This window comes from Panthera uncia, chromosome D1 (assembly GCF_023721935.1).
Source record: "Panthera uncia isolate 11264 chromosome D1, Puncia_PCG_1.0, whole genome shotgun sequence".
Taxonomy (NCBI): domain Eukaryota; kingdom Metazoa; phylum Chordata; class Mammalia; order Carnivora; family Felidae; genus Panthera; species Panthera uncia.
This window is the reverse complement of record NC_064808.1, coordinates 53,682,065-53,698,263: the sequence shown is the minus strand read 5'-3', so window position 1 is coordinate 53,698,263 and position 16,199 is coordinate 53,682,065.

Genomic DNA, 16,199 nt, shown 5'->3' with positions numbered 1-16,199 from the left:
GGGCCTCAGTCTTCTCTGTAACAGGTTCCGGTGAACATCAAGTGAGATGTCGCCTGTTAAGTGCCTGCCGCTTCCCTCTCCCCAAGGAGCCGGGCCACTTTGGGTTCCCCGGAGTCTGCCTTCCCTAGTCACACCCCGGAGAGAGACAGGTATGGGCCGTCTCTCCACCAGATGCTGTCTGCTCCACCCGTGGGTCCCCAGCGCCGGGACACAGGGTTGTTGAGGAAGGAAATGAAGGGGGTCCCATCTTAGGTTCTGTCATCTTCTTCACTCTGGTGGGGGGACACGTGTGCCTCTCCGTACTGACTGTACGTCCATGGGTAACCAAGGAGTGGTCAGGTGAGGGTGGGGAGGGGGTCTGGACTGGGATTCCCAGGGCCTGCCTTCCTAGCGTTTCACACAGTGCCTCACTGGCTGATCTTGGGCAAGACCTGTCCCTGGAGGGTTGGAGAGACATGGGAACTCTGACCAGCCTCCTTCTTGAGGGCCCAGACGACTCTGTTCCGCAGGAGAGGCTGGGTGGTGGGGTGGTGGTACAAAGCTGGTGAGGCCCATGCCATGGATGGGCAGACCCAGGAAGAGGGGCCAGCTCAGGACTCCTGTGACTTTGGTGCCCTTGTCCTCGTACTGCCCCTTCTGCCCCTCCATTCGTAGTCCTCTTTTCCTTTATTATCTGACTCTATATTGCCTCCTGCCTCAGGCTTATCTCCTCCTGTCACGTATCCATCCATCTCTGTCATTCCCTGCGGCTTCCTCCTGCTCTCTGGCACACTGGCTCCCTTCCCCAGGAGTCAGGCCTGTCTGGGAGTCAGTCTTTTCTTGCCAACTGTCTAAGTAAGTGGTCTCTGTGACTCTGACCAGCTCTTGTCTTCTTCCACCTTCCCACATCTTCCTTTCTCAGAGACAGTGTCTCTGTCTTTCACTGTCTCTGGACTCCCTTTGTCTCTGCAAGTTTCTCTCTGCCCTTACCTCTGGGTCTCTGTTCTTTAGAGCCCACATGGTCCAGCCCCTGCGCCTCCTTCCCTGCATGCCCAGCCAAGGCAACAGTTCCAGCCCTCCTGCCTGGAGAATGTAGCCTACGCCCCCTCTTTTGCTGGCTGCCTTGGAAGCCCCTGACAGTGCCCTCCGCCCCGCCCTCCTGGGCCCGTTGCTAAGCCTTGGGCAGGCAGCACCTGGCTTCCATAGCGACGGGTGCTTAGAAACGAAACGCCACATCTCCGGGTCCCACTACGGAGTCTTTGCGGATCGAGCGCTTTGCTTTTCGATCAATCAGGACAGGAAATGTGGCCGGCTCTAGGCTGCCTCCAGCTTGGGGAGGCGAGAGGAGAAGTAGCCACAGTCTCTGCCTTCTGGAGCTTGAGGCGGGCAGTGAGGCCCTGGGCCAAGGAGGGAGCCCAGAAGGAGGCCCCCTGGGCTTTTCTCAGGAGTCAGCCTGCTACTGGGAGGCATTGGGTTTGCCAAGGGCCCTGTTTGGATTACTGTTCTACTATTTCGAGCTATGTGACTTTAGACAAATGACCTCATGCCCCGGGACCTCAGTTTTATCAACTGTAAAGTTGGGCTAGTAATATCATGAGGATTAAAATGAGAGAATCAACCAGGTGGGCCTGGCTTTTAGAAGGTAGTCCTTGATGGCAGTCCCCTCCCTTCCTCTTTAAAGTTGTCTGAGATTTAATTAGCAGAGAGGAGGGTGATGCACAGTGGTGTTAGCAAAAAGGTGGAGGCTGGAATGCACCTCACAGATGCAGGGGTTCGCTGGGGCCGTCTCTCTTACCTGGTATTCAGAGAGACTCAAGCCCGCACACCATCAGGCTCTGAGGGGTGTGGAAACCCTGGTGGAGTCCTGGCTTGTCAGGCAGTTAGAATAATAGAATCCTGGACTCCTACATTCTCAGGACTCCAGGCTCTTGCGTTCATGGAATATAAGAAGCATAGACTCTTGGAATAAAGGGACATTATAATAGAGGCTTGATTTTCTTAGAACACAAAGCTCTGGGAGTTCTTGGAACCTCAAAGCCATAGATAGGGGCCTCCCTCTATGATGGTTTCTGAGCTGGCAGGGAGTTTTCAGAGCCTGGGGCCTTGGGTCCCTGTTACTTAGACTTTCTTGTGCCTCAGTATCCCTCAGGGGCTTGGCTCTGAGCTGTCCTGGTGTGTGTGTACGTGTGTGTGTGTGTGTGTGTGTGTGTGTGTGTGTGTGTTGGGGGCTGGGGTCAGTGATCGACTGCACCCTGACGCACCTCTGGAGCAGGGCCAGCCCAGGAATAGCTGACAGAGGAAAGCTGGGCTGCAGCTGTTCAGGCGGGGCTGGGTGGGAGTCTGGGCAGCCACCCTTGGCTGAGGACCAGCTTGCCCTCCCTCATCCACCCAGCCTGCAAGCCAGGGCTCGGGAGGAAGCGTCTCTATGTGCCACTCCTAGCGCTGGAGTCAGAGCACCCCTCATGGTCCTGCAGACTGGAAGGCAGGAGGCTCCAGGGAGAGGAGGAGATGGGGTGTGGGTAGGGGCATGGGGGATGAGAGGAGGGGGCTCAGTATGGGGGATGGAGCTTAATGAAGGGCCAAGGCTTCAGCGAGGAGGGTGGAAGTTCAGTGAGGGGGGATGGGGCTCAGTGGAGGTTGCTAGAGAGTTTCTTGGCAATGCATTGTCTCTGCACCACCCTGGGCTCCTGAGGATGGTGGTTGGCAGTAGGGGAGACCGAGCACCTTAAAACCACTCCCCTTTCCCTAGGGTAGGCTGAGAGCCAAGAGCTCCTTTTCCCACCTCGACCCAAAGCTGGGGAGGTTGGTAGAGCTGCTGAGAAAGCTGGGATCTGCCTCTCCTTTTGCTCATCTTCCTTCCTGGTTTCCATGGGAATCGTGGCTCGGGATGATCAGGGTTTAATAGGATGGTGCTATGGGAGGAGTCAGCATCAGGCAGAGCCATCCATCCCACACGGGAAGGGGTTGGCTGCTAAGAAAGTGAGCTCCCTGTCTCTAGGAGTGTGCAAGCAGAGGCTGGATCACCAGTCGAGGTAGCTTTAGAAAGGGACTCAGATGAGGGAAGGTGATTGGGAGGCCTCTTCCCTGGGACACGTAGGCTTTGTGTGATTGGCCCAGGTGGCCCCACGTTCCAGATATCCCTGTGCCTTATTGAGGGGGTCATGATGCCTTGGGATCTGCCCCCCAGACCTATCCCCCACCCCTGCTCTCTGTGCCTGGCCCTGAGCTGGACATACACACACGAAGCTGAATCACACCCAGTCTCTTCCTGGAGGGTCAGCGGGTCTGATCGGGGAGGCACACAAGAAAATAAACACAGTTGGGTAAATCTTACATAATGGGGCAGACCAGGCTGGAAGGAAGATTCTATCATTTATTTGTATGGTCAATAGATGTCTTTTTGAGCAATTCTTCTGAGTTGAGCCTTGTTCTAGGTGCTAGGGTCACAGCGATGAACAAAACACAAAGAGCCCTGTCCCCTGGAGTTGACAGCATAGTGGAGAGGCCGACTACCTACCTGGCAAAGCGCGGAGTGATGGGGAGTGCTGGTTGGTGGATGGATCTGTGGAATCCTCATGGATCCCATGAGGAGTGGCCAGAAGGCAGTGTAGGTGTGGCCTGAAAGGAAGTTTGTTGGTGGTATAGGTTAAGGGCTTTGAACAGCTCCAGCTTTATCCTGCAGGCAATTGCAAACTCTGTGAATGTGTGTGAGGCTGAAGAAAAGATGACCCCAGCAGGTATGGAGCTTGGGAAGAAGGAGGCATAGTGGTCCCCCTAGGGCAGACTTGCCCACCTGTGCTTCTGTGTATAAGAGTTGTGTGAACACGTTTCCAGGTATAGGAGTATGTGTTTGTGTGCAGGAGGACATCTTCTATGGGAGGACGACGACTGTGTATGATTATGGTGGCCTGGGGCAGCCTTGTGTGGTGGAAGGATCTTGGGGTTTGCAGATGATAAGGAGCAGATAACCAAGACTTAACATGTGCCAACGCCTGAGTCCCGTGGACCTCAGCCTGGCTGTGAGCCGATAGGTCCTGGACTAGTCTGGACCAGTCTGGACCAGAATGCTATGGATTCCCTTACCCCTCTAGGGTCGTGGACCTGGCCACCTGCTGCCGACAAGATAAATGTGCATACAAATAACATGGAAATGGATGAGACCTGTGGATGACCCACCCCTATTCCCACATCCTCTGGGCTTGAGTTACTCAACCTGAGCTCTTCCCCCCTCAGCTGCTGCTGGGCCTCTGGGAGCAGGTCCTGCCCACCCAAAGCCAAAATCCATATTTCCCCAATAAGTGCCTATGGCCAGATCCTTTCTCTCTGAGGGCTACCCCCACATCTGGGGCCACAGCCAGAGCTGATCCAGGCTAGTGGCCATGGCGGCACCTCCTTTGGGTGTGAATTTGAATATATACATACTCATGCATTTGCACACACAGTCACACACAAATGCACATATTTGCCATACCTGGACCCATGTGCACACCTACAACTGTTCACACATATCTGCAAGTGTGCATACACACACCTGTGTGCACACACATATGCATATGCACATTCCATAGATGTACACACACACAAATTCAGCTATACTGTGAAAGTATCACACATCCTCACAAAGAAATAAACTTACAAACCTCTAGTCATACCCTCTCCTGCCTTTATCCACACCATGCTCACAGTCCTGGGTGCAAGGCCTTACCCACCTGTGCACACACACGGCTACCGAAGGGTGGTCTATACCCATGCTCTCTCCAGGGCTGAAGCATTGAGGACAGGCTGTAGATGGACACAGAACCCACAGAGATGTCAGATTCCTCCAGGACGCTTCTTGGATTGTCCCTTTGCAGGGCCCCTAGGATAGTAGAGCCCTCTGTCAGTCTGTGGGCTCCACACCCCAAGTCATACTCTGACTGAGTCATACACACTCTCTCCAGAGGAGCCTCCCATACTGAGATCTGGTCCTTGTTCATAGTCCTTGGGTCTGGCATGCCCAGGCAGGCCTGCCCAAGAAAGCTGCCTTGTACCCAGCTAGGCCTACCTGGATCCTGCCTCCTTCCACCTGATCTGCCTGAGCCCTCAACGAGAACCAGGCCAACTTCTACAGTTGCTGAGGAGTCTGAAGACAGAGAGGGCCAGAAGTTTGCCTGCGGTCACCCAGTATGTCAAGGCAGGGTGCAGATTCGAACCTGGGCTTCCAGGAGTATGACCGTGGTTAGCAGTGACGGGATAAATGCATGTCAGGCACCAGACAGGCTTATGGAAGTAAGACAGGTGGGCATGGGGGATGAGAGCAGATGTGGGGTCTACTGGGTGTCTGCTGGTGCCACTCTGTCACCTGGAGAGATGGCGAGCAGGAAGTCTGCTCTCACAGCCTGGATGAGGAAGTGCTTTGTGAGCACTGTGGCCCACAGGAGTGTCATTATTATTGGGAACAACAGAGGGCTGGTTTCTGGACAGGGCCTGAGGTCTGGTAGGCCTGGTACCCAGGTTGACAGGCTGTCAGCTGACTCACCTTTTCCTAAAATACTCAGTAGCTGGGCCACTGGGCAGTTATAGCGGCCGGTAAGGTGGGGAGACAAAAGGAAGTGTCTAGAGGGGCTGGGCCAGGCATTCCTGGGGCTGGGTTTTCTTGTGGCAGAGATGGGCAGAGGGTTCAGGGACTGGGAGCATAGGACCCTCAGTCACTGCATCGTTGGGGACAAAAGGAGAGGTAGGAAAATCTGTTCTTCTCACATGCCTTTCCTCAAGATAAGGAGCATGAATTTAGGACACAGATTGGAGCCAGATGGTCTGAGTTTGAATTTTGGCTCCATTACTTACTAGCTGTGTGACTGTGGACAAATTACTTGGTCTCTCTGTGCCTCAGTTTTCCATACGTATAAAATGTGGCTAATAATAGATCCAACTTTATACTGTTGTTGAGAAGGTGAAATGCGAGGCACATAGTAAGGGCTCAATAAATGTTAAAGCCCCTCGGACGCAGAGGCCCCCAGCTCCAGATATACACACTCAGCCTTTTAGGGGCCAGCTGTGACCGTCAATTCCACGGGACTGATGTCAGCCAGGAACAAGATACATCTAATCCAGGGTTCTCAAACCTGGCAGCAAATTAGAATCACCTGGGAACATTTAAAATACCTGGGATGGGGGAGTCCCAGGCATGAGCAAGGGTGAGAACCTAACATAGAATCACAGAACGTAGACCCTGGAAGACAGGGACCTATAGGGGAGCGGAGGAGCCCTAGCTTTGGAGGAAGGGTCACTTCCTGGCAAGGAGCGTTTGCGCATGGCCTATCATTTTGGCATCTCAAGGAGCCTTGACTGCCTCTTCTGGGAGGGGGCTGGATGGAGAATTTCAAGGATCACATCGGGGGGATGTTTTTGAAAGAATCTCTGTATCCTGCCAAACATCGAAAGAAAAAATGTTTGTTTATTGAATCTAGTGTATTAACATTTCACAGATGGGAAAAATGAGGTCCAGAGATGTTCAGTGTCCTGCTCAGAATCACACAGCAAGTCTGTGGCAGAGTTAGGACTGAAACCCTTGGAGGAATGGTTGAATCTGAAGGATGGATGCAGAATGAATCTCTCTGAGTTGAGGGAGACGTAGAGCATGTCCCTGGGGTTCCAGCCACTGAGCTGCAGTGTAAGATAACCAAGTAAGATTTAAGAAATAACTTGTCATGAGGTGAGTGCTGTGGAGGTCCTGCTTAGAGCTGAGAGCCCAAGAGATGGTGGCTATGCCAGGCCAGGGTTGGCTCTTGACTGCAGGGTATGAGATGACTTCAGAACAAATAGGTCTGGCCAGTGGCCTTAACAGACACCTCCTGGGTACCTGTGTCCCATCCAGGCTATAAAAGCCTGGGATTGACAGGTACTCAGGATTTGCCAAGGGATTTGTGCACTGGGCTCAGACTCGGTGCTTAGAATAGCCCTTACATCGGTCACCCCCCTTTATAGAGCAGGAAACTGAGGCCAAAAAAGGAAGGGAGGCCCTTTTCTGGGTCAGAACCTTTACACCATCTTAGCCCATGTAGTTTTCTACAGTGTTAAAAAGTAGGCCACATTGCCCCTAATTTGAAGATGAAGTAAAATACATCAACTGGGCCTGGATCACTTAGTGACAGAAAAGCTTCCCACTCCTCCCCATGTCCCCAGACATGATTCCCAGGAAAAACTCAAGAAGGGGACCCAGAGGACTAAGGTAGCATCAAGGGAAGTTCTCCTAGAGGAGGTGTCCACCTGAATGATAAACAGGTGGACAGGATCTGGTGGGCATTGGGGTAGGGTGGCATGGGTAAAGATCTGGAGGTGAGAATGAGTCAGTCACTCATCTGCGTAGAGGAGGAAGTATAAATTTAAGAAATGGTGGTGAGAGGGTCAAAGCTGGGTAAATAAATCAGGGCTAAGTTATAGAGGGTCTGCCATGTCAGGCTGAGGATTTGGGCTTTATTGTGTTTGTGGTAGGGAGTCTTTAAAGGTGTCTGAGCAGAGGCAGAAGCACGTGCAGAGCTGCGCCTCGGAAACAGAGGTGGGAGAAATCCGGGTTTGGAGGGCCTCCTCCTGAGCTGATGGCACAGCCAGGGCTCCGCCCAGCCTGTGTGCCAGGTGCCTGGACTGTGTCCAGGACTGGGCTCAGTGACTCAACGTTGAGGAAATCACTCCCCAGGGAGAAAGGGCCCAGATGAATCAGCCCAGTGAGGAGGGGAGGCTGGGGGCTCACTGAGTCACCCTCCAAGTGGGGAAGGGGGGTGTTGCAGAGAAAGGGGCCAGCAGTGCAGCGGTCAGGATTCAGGTCAGTCCACAGCAAGGGCTGTGGGGAGACTGGCTGACTTCCCACCATTGTCGGGGTTGACTGTCCTGGCAGTCTTGTGAAAGAGATGGGATAACTGAGGCCCACAAACGGGAGGGAATCTGACCAAGGTCAAGCAGCAAGTCGCCGGCAAAGGCCTGACATGATCCAAAGCGCACCCTCTAGTCCAGACACGTCCTACCACCCCAGCGGATCTCATGCTAAATGGAGGCGAGGAACTAGTGGGTCCAGGCAGGGAGCTGGCCCAGGTGATCCTTCCTCCCTCTGCCCGCCCCCATTTCCCTCGCCCCGCAGATGGCAAATAGGCCCAGGCGGCGCTGCCGCGAAAGGACAGCAGGGGGCGTAGAAGCGTCACGGCTGCCGCAGGCGCCTGAGCACAGAGGCCGCGCTGCGGGAAACTGCGCTCCGGACGCGCGGGTCCCACCGCCGAACTGTGAACTGTGTGGCCCTGGGGCCTGCACCATCTCCGGCTTCCGGGGACGCCAACGCAGACCTGCCCGTCCGGTGCTGGGGGCCCGGCGCCCCTACCCCGCACTCAGGAGTGGTGCGCCTGCCCGTGTGTGCGCTCGTGTGTCCGTGCGCACGTGTCCCCCGCACAGATTGGCTATTGCCCCCCAGGCCTGTCCGTCGCTGGGCGACCTCTAAAATTCTCCCCGACTTCCCCATTTCTCCTGAAGAGGAGTCAGCCCGCGGCTCCTGGCATCGGGTCAGCGGCCCCTAGTCCCCTATCCCCCGCCTCTCCGCCCCTCCCGTCACTGCGCTGGTCTCTGGCTTGGAGCTCTGGCCGGGCCCCAGGACTTTGTAACTGGGGGAAGAGGATGTGATCTGAAGAGAGAGGTTCTGAGAGACGAGGTAGCGACAGTAGGGGCGAGGGGCCAGAGGAGGGAGCGGAGGCTGAGAACCGGCTACCTGGTGGGCGATCCTAATAGCGGACAAGCTGGAAGAGTCTTGAGAGCAGAGAGAGAAGGGAGGTGAGAGCTGGGGTGGGGGGGGCCAAGGGGGTCCGCACGTCCGACTAGCCGAGAGGTGCAGCCCGCGGTGGCGGGAGGGTAGGCGGGGCTGCGCGGTCGGGGGCGGGGAGTGGGCGGGCCGGGGCGGGGCCGGGGCGGACCCTCGCGCGGACCCGGCGGAGCTGTCGCGGACGCGCTGACCGAGCGCAGCGGCCGGGCCGGCGGGCGGGCGGGCGGCTGCGAGCATGGTCCTGGTGTTGCACCACATCCTCATCGCTGTTGTCCAATTCCTCAGGCGGGGCCAGCAGGTCTTCCTCAAGCCGGACGAGCCGCCGCCGCCGCCGCAGCCATGCGCCGACAGCCTGCAGGTAGGGGGGCCCCCAGCACTGGGCACGAGGAGGACGGGGTGCCGGGCGAGCGCCTGGCTGGGTCCTCCACGGAGAGTGCAGGCGCCGGCTCCGTAGTCCACTCTGCCCCTGAACCCTCCTCAAGGTGGGGCCCCCTCCCCTAGCTCTGAATTCCACTCCTGTGCTGGGACTGCAGCCCATACCCGGAGCCCTTGAATCCCCAGCTCACAGTTGAAACCTCACCCCAGACTCTGATCCCCTTTCGGATCTGGGACTCCACTCTAAGCACTGAACTCCCAATAGGGAGTTCACAGTAGGACCCCAGCCGGGCGCCAGTCCCCACCGAGAGCTCTTTAAACCTGGAACCCCTTGCCTCCCAGATCAACGGATGACCCCTGCCCCAATCCCCAAACACCCACTATATATTTCAGACTCCGGGTACACCCATAACACCTGAACCCTCAGCTTTCAGCCAGGACTCCCCCTCAGTGCTGGAGCCTCACCCCAACCCCTGAACCTCTACTCCACAACCTCGTCTGTGCCCCCATCCAGATTCCCACTCCAGCATCTGGACTTTGATCCTCGCCTGGGACCCTACCCCAGGGTCAAAACGCAGCTTTTCCTCATAGCTTGTCTCCTTCTCTGCAGGACCCCCTCCCACCTGCCTCCTGCTTTCCTTCCCTCCCTCCCTTCTGTATAGGAGGTCCCCTAGTCTCTTAGGGGTCTCACCCTCTCCTCTTGTTTCTCTCCAGGTGTGGTAGTCCCACTTTATTCTCTGGTTTCTCCCCTGGCTTCTCCGAGTCCTTCTGGGCCTCCTCTCTCTCTGCCCCTCCATTTCTCTTTCTTGGTCCCCTCTGCCCTGTTCATCTTTCTCAGTTTGTCCCCTCTATTTCTCTAGGTCTCTGTCTTTGTTCTAGGGTCTCACTCTGTGATCATCCCCTCCCCCTATATCTGCCTCTGCTTTCCAGTGAGGAAGGGGCAGGCTCAGAGTGCTGGGCTGGTGTCTGCAGGACCTCCACCTGCCCCATGTTGTCAGGCATGGCATGGTGTGGGCGCTCGTAGAAGGGGCTAAACATGGAGGGTACAGCCTTTGGGTGGTGCCCAGGGATCTAAGGTGGGTGGGGATTGTGCAGTGGCACTGGGGTTCATAACTTGTAAACCCCCCATCCCCACTGTCCTGGTCTTGACTGGGAGCAGCTGGGGGTGTGGGATTGGAGAGAGGGGAGTAGACTGCAATCTGGTGTCAGTTACCTGTGGTGGGAGGGTTCCAGGACTGGGTGAGTCTGAGATGTATGTATTTGTGTAGGATGGCCCACGTTGCATGTGTTGGGTGTGCCTTGTGCGTGATCATGTGTGATGTGTCATGTAATATTGTGTGTGGCACCACCAGGGGGATTATTTGGGGGGGGGGGTTGTGGGGGCTTATGGTGAGTGTGAAGATTGTGAGTGTGTGTCATTGCATGCGGTGCATGGCTAGGATGGTTGCGTTGTGAGTGTGGAGTGGTGCCGTGTGCATGAGTGTTGTATGTGTGTGTAGGGGACATGTGTGTATGTGGTGTGTCTGTCTCCGTGGGGTGGAGTTGTTGTAGGGGCAGCCTGCCTGGGGGATTGCGTGTGTGGTTGCGTATGTTATTGGCTCTTGTGTGTATCCCAGAAGAGCCACTGTGGGGGCCTGATGAAGGGGTTTCATTGGACGTCATGGTGGAGGGGAGTGGGGTGGGGGCGTTGTGTGTGCCCGAGTGTGTTCGCAGCCTAGGTGGCTTAGACTCTCTGTGGTACATCCTAGGCTTGCTTGGGAAATGTATTAGGACCTGTGTGTTGGTGTTTGAGCATCATATGTCCGTGTGATGGCTGTTTGTGCAACTCTGGGTAGGGGAGAGTGCAGCAGCCAGGGCCGAGGAGTCCCAGGCAAGGTTGACTCTGTGTGTGTGTGTGTGTGTGTGTGTGTGTGTGTGCGCGTGCGCGCACACCCACATGCACATGGGGGGGAGGAGGCAATGTGCAGGCAGGATTGTGTATGCCGAGGGGCTGTGTGTGGCCACAAACATGTGACATTAGGCGTGCACATTATCTATGCAGGGTGTGTCTCGTCTAGATGGTGTGTGTGTTGAATTTAATTGGACGTGTGTGTGTGCCTGTGGTTGGGGAGGTGAGTGTGGGGTGTGTGAGGTGCATGGTGGGAGGTTGAGTGTGAGTGTGGTGTGAGGTGTGGGTGTGTGAGCTGTGTGACTTTTCAGTGTGACGCGTGGATTATGTGATCTTTTCTCCCTGTGAGCTGTTTATGTGTGGTGTGTGGTGAGGAGTGTGGAAAGGGTGTCCAGTGAGCTAGCGATGTGTGTGTGGGGTGAGGCAGTGTTAAGGGCTGTGGAATGTTCTGCAGGGGTAAGGAAGTGTGTGCACACGGTGTGTGGGGTGAGGGACGAGGCAGTCAATGTTTGGGGCATGGGGGATACAGCAGGTGTCCCATAAATGTTCGTGGAAGGGTGTGCGTGTGTGTGCAGGGAGGGCTTGGCTGCCATCTGGTCCTTGCTCCCCTCCCAGTTAGGTCCCCAGAGATGCCCAGTGACGTCCTCTCATGGCCCACCCCAAGCTAAGCTGCCTCTACCCTTTGCCCTTCATCCTCCTCACTTTGACCAAGGCCTTTGTCTTGGGTTTCCGGCTGAGCAGGCGCTGGACAGGCAGGCGGCGGGTGATGTTGTGGTCTGGGAACCTTTGTTCTTTTCCTCTTGGTCTGTGTCGTGTTTTGGGCTGGGATATGAGGAGGGCGGGGAGAGGATGCACGTGTTGCAGGGTCACTGTGTTTACTACCACCTCACAATGCTCCACAGCGGGGAGGGGTTCAGGCACAGGCCGTGAGGCCCGGGTGGCATCCCCAGTGGTGCCTTCTTGGTTCAAGAGCAGGCTTGAGGGGTGTCTGAGTGGCTCCGTCGGTTAAGAATCTGACTTTGACACAGGTCGTGATCTCACAGTTCGTGGGTTAAAGCCCCGTGTCGGGCTCTGGGCTGACAGCTCGGAGCCTGGAGCCTGCTTCTGATTCTGTGTGTGTGTCTCTCTCTCTGCCCCTCCCCTGCTTGCACTCTGTCTCTGTCTCTCTCTCTCAAAAATAAATAAACATTAAAAACATAATAAGAAAATAAAAAAAGAGCGGGCTTGGGTCAGGAATGGTTTCTGGGTGAGTTTGCCACCATGAGGGATTAGTCCCATGGGTGGCCCAGTACCCCTTCTGGCACACGTGTCTCCAGGATGCTGAGCAGTCAGGGGCCCTCTTCTGCCTGCCAGCCTGTCCCTCTTCCCTTCTCTGTGTGGCCCTCAGGGAGTGTCCCTACTGGGCTGGGGGTCAACCAGGAAGGCCTCAATGTATCTCCTTTTGTTGACCTCCCATCTGACAGGAGGAAGAGTCCCTGCCCTCACAGAGACCCTTATCTGAGAAAGGAAGCGTGGTGACACTTTGGGGACTCTCTAGTCTGATAGGGGAGATGCCAGTCAGGAGGAGGACCCAGGTCACACCCTCCAGAGAAAGCAACGGGGGAACCTTAGTGGGCAGCCTGCTGACAGGTATTTGAGAGGATGAAAGGCCAGGGCTCCTGGCAGTTGGAAGCACAGAGACTACCAGAGTCAGTCAGGGGAGGTGGCTGGGCAGCGCCCCAGCATCACCCTCCAAAAGGTTCTCTGCGGTGAGTGGGCTTAATAAGCTGGGCCTTGATGGGGGTGTTGAGTAGGCAGAGCAATGTGGCCTGGGGCTGAGGAAGATTCTCAACTGGAAAATTCAACTGGAAAATTCTCAACTGGAAAATTCAAAAACACATCTTGACGGCATTTGATCCTTCCCAAGAAATACTGTCTAGCCTTGGATGGCCATCCCTGGGCCTCCAGCCTTCTCGAGCTTTCACATCACCTCTTCCCTTCCCCTTGTCTTTGGCCAGAATGATCGTCATCGTCATCATCATCTTTTAGGCAGCTCTTTCCAGATTCCAACCTCCTTTCAGAGAAGTCTCATCTAACAGATTGACTCATTCACTTGTCTAAAGCATTTATTGTGCACCTGCTACACACTAGGCAGGCACTTAAGTGCTGGGGTCACAGCAGTGACCAAACAGGCTTCCTGGGGCTCCCGTGTCCTTTGCCTGAGAAAACCCATCTTCCCAGCTCGGCCACACTGTCGGCCCCTTAGGCCCTGGGCACATGACCCTCCCTCCTGTGTTACCCCGGCCTGATGTACACTTGATTCTGTGAGGCTCCAGGTGTGCACCCCATGGTGTTGGGCTCACCGGAATGCGAGCTCTTCAGAAGCTGGGCCACGTCTGCCCATCCCGCGTGTCCTGAGCTGGGCTCGGCACAGTCCAGATGGCCACATCGATCATCAGATGTCCATATACCCTTGTGGGGTTGGCAGCCCATGTGCCGTCCAGAAAAACCGAGGCCCAGAGCAGGGAGGGGATTTTAGGAAGTCTCCTTCTTAGACCCTCCTATTGCCAGTGTTCTCAGAGACCAGAGAGGTCAGGTGATTTGTCCAGGTTTCACAGCAAGGTGACAGAACACAGCAATTTTCTATTTCCCAGAAAGCAGCTCTACTGGTCAGCAGGCTGGACTCCAGCCCCAGCACCATGCAGCTCCCTGGCTGGCCTCCGTGCTGCCTGTGGCGGGTGAACGATTATTAATGACCCCCCTGGCAAGGAGACAGGAAACGTTTCCCAGCCACAGCTGGGGACATGCTCCCTGCCAGCCCCAGCCATCCATACCCACCCCGGCCCTGGTGTCAGCACGGATGTTATCTCCATTCTGCCCCAGCCTTCCTCGCTCCTCCTGCCCATCCGCCTCCTGCATCCTTTTCCTCTCAGGGCTAAAGGACAAGAAGAGACAGAGCTTTCTGAACAACATCTCTGTCTCACCACTTTCTCCAACTTGATTCATCTCCACCTTCTTCCCTGCCCCAGACCAGCCAGAAGCAGCCCCTCCTCCTGGAAGCCTTCTCTGAATGCACCTGTAGGCCCTCCAGCAACCCTGGCCTGGACCCTGGCTGCTTCATCTCCCTCACTGCAGACTTCGCTCCCACTCTGATGGCCCTAAGTCTGGGCTGGGGACTTCCCGTGGCCTGTCCTCAATTGTTGTCTTAAGACTGACACTTTCGGGGCGCCTGGGTGGCTCAGTCGGTTTAGTGTCTGACTTCAGCTCAGGTCATGATCTCACAGTTCTTGAGTTCGAGCCCCGCGTCGGGCTCTGTGCTGACAGCTCAGAGCCTGGAGCCTGTTTCAGATTCTGTGTCTCCCTCTCTCTCTCTGCCCCTCCCCACTCATGCTCTGTCTCTCTCTGTCTCTAAAAAATGAATAAACATTAAAAAATTTAAAAAAAAAAGACTGACACTTTAAAGGGGTGCCTAGGTGGCTCAGTCAGTTAAGCTTCCAACTTTGGCTCAGGTCATGATCTCACAGTCCATCAGTTCAAGCCCCATATCGGGCTCTGTGCTGACAACTCAGAGCCTGGAGCCTGCTTTGGATTCCTTGTCTCCCTCTCTCTCTGCCCCTCCCCTGCTCATGCTCTGTCTCTCTGTATCTAAAAAATGAATAAATGTTAAAAAATTAAAAAAAAAAAAGACTGACACTTGGAGGATCCTCCCGGATGCCTCCTCCAAGAAGTCCCCAGCCCAACCCAGGGACTCTCACTTATCCTAAGCACCCCGGCCTGCCTGTCCATGCCACACACTATATACTGCCAGGCCTTCCTAGGTGGACATTTAGTGAGTACCTACTATGTGTCCCACAGAGAGGGGAGGTAGAAGTGAGCACAGTGTGGACTTTAAAGCTCTGCCACACACTGCCCCATGTCTGAGCAGCAATGTGTCTGCCCCATGGCAGGTAAACACACCTAGGTACAAGGGCTGATGGCAGCCAGGTGATGGGGTCGGGGAGGAGGCACAAAGACTGATGCTGGTAGGTGGTGTGGTGAGGGCAGTGCTGGAGAGAAAGTAGGAGGCCATGGTGGGACAGAGCAGCAACCCCTGATTCAGCCCAGAGTAGGAGGGAGGGGCAAGTCGGGGAGCTTCCAGGAGGAAATGTATCTAATCTGAGAGTTAAGGGATGAACTAGGAGAAAGTTCTGGACACAGAGAAGGAGTGAATGGCACACGTGAAGCCTTGCTGGTGACAGACAGAGGGAAGGAAGTGTGGTTCTGTAGTTCTGTGTAGCTGGATCCTGGACTGCCAGGGTGGCCGAGTCCTAGGGTGGGATCTGGTGTGTGTGTGTGTGTGTGTGTGTGTGTGTGTGTGTGAAGCTGGTGACAAGGCTGGTGATGTCTGCAGGGGCCAAATTGTGCAGGACTCCCAAGTGAAGGGATTTGTGGACTTTTCCCAGAAGGAACTGGGCACTAGGTGGGGAGTTGAAAGCAGGGCAGGGACTGCTCAGACCTGCTTATTAGGAAACCTGGGCCATGGCTGGAGAGCACACGGAAGGGGTGCGGCAGGAGGCTGGGCTGGCCTTGCTGGAGGCTGGTTCAGTGTGGTCCAGAGAAGGGCGAGGAGGCACGGGCAGGAAGATGGCCAGGATGGAGGGGAGGAGACAGACCTTCGAGGGGTGAAGAGGGAGCCGCTCAGCTATGGAGGTAGAAAGAGAGTGCTCGCTTCGGCAGCACATATACTAAAATTGGAGGTAGAAAGAGAGGGAGCACCTCCCTGCGTGTCTGGTTGGGCTCCTGAGGGAAGACTGGGCGTGAGGGCAGATGCCTGGGCCTGTGTCAGGGTCCTCTAAGGACTGAAAGGTCTCAGGAAGGTCTCCCAGGTCAGGAGCTTGGAGGCTAAGCAGAGACCAGGAGACCTGGCCCCCACTCAGAGCTGCAGTATCCTCTCCAGGAGTGTGGGGACTCGGGAACTGCCCTGGGCAAAGAGTGTTCAGAATTCAAAAATTAAAACGATCTGTGAAACGTAATATTTAACAAAATTCAAATCCAAAACTGTATGAGCACATTCCAAAATGAGTTAAAATGTAAATTTATGAAAATGCTAAACATACTTGATGGCTCTAATATCAAATGTAGGTCTCATTTGCTTCCCTCCACTTCAGATCAGACTCCCCTGAAGCTGCTGCTGCCTCAGGGGTGGCCAACAGCCCCCCC